At 42.6% G+C, this 4,036-nt stretch overlaps 1 pseudogene; it reads right to left on the reverse strand.

Annotated features, from left to right (window-relative positions):
- Window positions 1–3,265: 3,265 nt before the first annotated feature.
- LOC105523334 lies at window positions 3,266–3,764 on the reverse strand (annotated as a pseudogene).
- Between the last annotated feature and the right edge of the window lie 272 nt (window positions 3,765–4,036).

Here is a 4,036-nt window from a genome sequence, read left to right on the forward strand (position 1 = left end):
TGGTCTCGATCTCCTGACGTTGTGATCCGCCCGTCTCGGCCTCCCAAAGTGCTGGGATTACAGGCTTGAGCCACCGCGCCCGGCCTGTATTTTTCTTTATAGAGACAGGGTCTCGCCTTGTTGCCCAGGCTGGCCTTGAACTCCTAGGCTCAAATGATCTTCTTGCCTTGGCCTTCCAAAGTGCTGAGGTTGCAGGTGTAAGCCACTGCACCCGGCCTTCTAAATGTTTTATAGGTTTACATATTACATGAGAGGTTGTTTTTTGAACTTCTTTTAACAGAGATTTTGACTGTTGTTAATAAGTAATATATTTTCCCCCCTTTAATTTCTTGGATGGGACATGGGGTTCTGTCGTAAGTTTTATAGTTAGAAAAAGAAATGGTAAAATGAAATTTTGGAACTTGCTGAGCAGTGGATAAGAAGCTCTGTTAATTTTGGAATTCAAATACCATATGTCACAGGGAGAAAAAAAATCTGTCTTTTCCTGGCCCTCAATCTGATTGAGGGAACATGACATATATAATAAAAATAATCAGCACTAAAGGCAGCATGTGGTATAGTGCTTAATTGTGTTTTTAAAAAAAACCCTCGAATTTATGAGGCGATCAAGGTCAGTGTGAGCTGGACTAGTAAGAGAAGGCATCTTGGAAGCCAGACTTTTTTTTTTTTTGAGACAGGGTCTTGCTCTCTTCCCCAGGCTGTAGTGCAATGACATGATCATAGTTCAACTGCAGCCTCAACCTCCTGAGCTCAAAAGCGATCTTTCCACCTTAGCATCTCAAGTAACTGGGACTACAGGTGCCACCACCATGTTTGGCTAAGTTTTAAAATTTTTAGTGTAGATGAAGTCTCGTCATGTTGCCCAGGTTGGTCTTGAACTACTGGACTCAAGTGATCCTCCCACCTTGGCCTTCCAAAATGCTGGGATTATAGGTGTGAACCACTGTTCCCACCATGCCTGGACTTTTCTTTCTTTTTATAGCTGTACAACATTTCATTATGTGGATGTACCATAGTGCATCTAACCAGTCCTCTATTGACAAACTTTAAGAAAGTTTATAGTGTATTGCCATTACAAGCAGTGCTATAATGGATAAATAAGGTTTATTTTATTATTTTTTATTTTATTTTATTTTTTTGAGACAGAGTTTCACTCTGTTGCCTATGCTGGAGTGCAGTGGCGCAGTCTCGGCTTACTGCAACCTCCACCTCTCATGTTCAAGTGATTCTTGTGCCTCAGCCTCCTGAGTAGCTGGGATTACAGGTGCGTGCCACCACAGGTGGCTAATTTTTCTATATTTTGTAGAGACGGAGTTTCATCATGTTGCCCAGGCTGGTCTTGAACTCCTGAGCTCAAGCAGTTCTCCTGCCTGGGCCTCCCAAAGTGCTAGGGTTATAGGGCCTGGATAAATAAGATTTAGATTTGACTTTGAAACATTTGGTTCATATGCTGTATTATCCCAAGATACAGATTGTGACCAGAAACAATGAAGGCAAATTGACATATTTTCTATAATAAGTGGCTCATATTTATAATAGTAGTTAACATATCTATATGTATGCATATAATTTATGTATTTGAGGACACTACTGCAAAAAGCTATAGAAGCTGTGGAATGCTTGCACATAGTATAAAGTTTAAAAATACAAGTTTATTATGGAGAGTAAACCTCTTAGCCCCTGCCTAGAATCTGCAATATTCCAGTTTCTTGTATTTAAGAGTGGTATTCTTCAATGTCCAGCTGTATGCAGTATCACCATTGGCAAGTTGACTTATTTCCCAGGGTGATTCCCATCTAAGAAATCTTTATTTTTTCACTATTCTCCTAATACAAGCTTATTTTGCTGCTGGCCATTCTAGCTGTTTACCTTCCATTGGTCTCTTTTCAAGTCTAATTTTTCTAGAGCAATCCTGAATAAGCAGGCCTCAATTTCTTTGAGGTTCAGAGCTTCCTCTCTTCAGTTCTAGCGTTGTCTAATACAACTATGTCACTCTTGGAACTCCCTGTTCTGCTGAGCATGTTTAGTTATCATGTGGGTGAATAATATAACAGTGATCTTTTATTTTTATTTTTATTTTTGAGATGGAGTCTCACTTTGTCGCCTAGGCTGGAACGCGGTGGTACAATCTCAGCTCACTACAACCTCTGCCTCCTGAGTTCAAGCAATTCTGCCTCAGCCTACAGAGTAGCTGGGACTACAGGCGTGCATCACCACACCTGGCTAATTTTTGTATTTTTGGTTGAGACGGGGTTTCGCCATGTTGGCCAGGCTGGTCTCAAACTTCTGACCTCAAGTGATCTGCCCGCCTTGGCCTCCCAAAGTGCTGGGTTACAGGTGTGAGCTACCTCACCTGGCTGATTTCTCTTAGAGTCTGAAAAATCACTGAAGATTTAATAAATAAACCATTGATATGTGTATAATTATATTAGCACAGCTTTCTCAATCTTGAAGAAACTATTGCTCTGCTGATCTAATTAAGGAAGTTCTGATTCTTTTTGTAAGGGGAAGAATGGAAGATGGGGCCGGGCGTGGTGGCTCATGCCTGTAATCTCAGCACTTTGGGAGGCCGAGGTGGGAGGATCAGGAGGTCAAGAGATTGAGACCATCCTGGCCACCGTGGTGGAACCCCGTCTCTACTAAAACTACAAAAATTAGCCACGTGTGGTAGGGCGTGCCTGTAATCCCAGCTACTCAGGAAGCTGAGGCAGGAGACTCGCTTGAACCGGGGATGCAGAGGTTGCAGTGAGCCGAGATTGCGCTACTGTACTCCAGCCTGGCAACAGAGCGAGACTCCATCTCAAAAAAAAAAAGGAAGATGTACATCCTAAATCCGTTTTTTTTTTTGAGACAGTCTCGCTCTGTCCCCCAGACTGGAGTGCAGTGGCACGATCTCTGCTTATTGCAAGCTCCGCCTCCCAGGTTCACGCCATTCTCTTGCCTCAGCCTCCCGAGTAGCTGGGACGACAGGTGCCCGCCACCACGCCCGTCTAATTATTTTGTATTTTTAGTAGAGACGGAGTTTCACCGTGTTAGCGAGGATGGTCTTAATCTCTTGACCTCGTGATCCGCCCACCTTGGCCTCCCAAAGTGCTGGGATTATAGGCGTGAGCCACCGTGCCCTGCCATGCTGAGTTTTCTAAAGGGTACTTACAGTATACTTTGGAAAGAAATTGTAAAATTAAGAATTCTTAAGCAGTTGCGTCTTGCATTTAGTGATTTAGATTTACATTTTAGCTTATTTTACAGCGATTTTGTTCTTTTTTTATCATTAGTTTATTATAAAAGAGAAATATGGAAATTATTTACATGATGAAAAATTTCAGAACTTCAGTGGAATGGGCAGCTTCATGTTGATGCCATTTCAATAGTGACTTATTTCAGTCTGCGTACTTTCCAAGAATGTCACCATCTCTAAATAGGAAATAATCCTTGTCATCTAGAACTACTTTGGTGCCTCCATACTCTGGCAGAAGAACTTTATCTCCAACTTTCACACTAACTGGTTGAATCTCTCCACCCTGTCCTTTAGAACCCAATCCAGCAGCGACTACTGTTGCTTGCAATACTTTTCCTTGAGATTTTTCTGGAAGCATAATGCCTCCTTTGGTTACAGTTTCAGCAGCACTCCTTTCAACCAATACTCGGTCAAAGAATGGAAGAAACTTTCTAAACGCTTGTCCTGCCATGACTCCCTCCGCCTCGGACTCGTACTCTGCTCTAGTGTAGCGCCGCAAGGGGAGACTCGTGGTCCGGCCCTGGCGACACGTCGATTTTGTTCTTAAGAGTTGTTATGAATATCAGATGAGAATAAAAACATCGTTGTGTCCACTTAATTTAAAAGCCATAGTTTCCAGACTTTTTGCTCTTGTTTTTTTTGAGACAAGATCTCACTCTGTTATTCAGGCTGAGTGCAGTGGCATGATCACGACTCACTGCAGCCTCAACCTTCTTGGGCACAAGTGATGCTTCCACCTCAGCCTCCTGAGTAGCTGGTACTACAGACATGTGCCACCTTGCCTGGCTGATTTTTTTT

This window comes from Colobus angolensis, unplaced genomic scaffold (assembly GCF_000951035.1).
Source record: "Colobus angolensis palliatus isolate OR3802 unplaced genomic scaffold, Cang.pa_1.0 Scaffold46, whole genome shotgun sequence".
NCBI lineage: Eukaryota > Metazoa > Chordata > Mammalia > Primates > Cercopithecidae > Colobus > Colobus angolensis.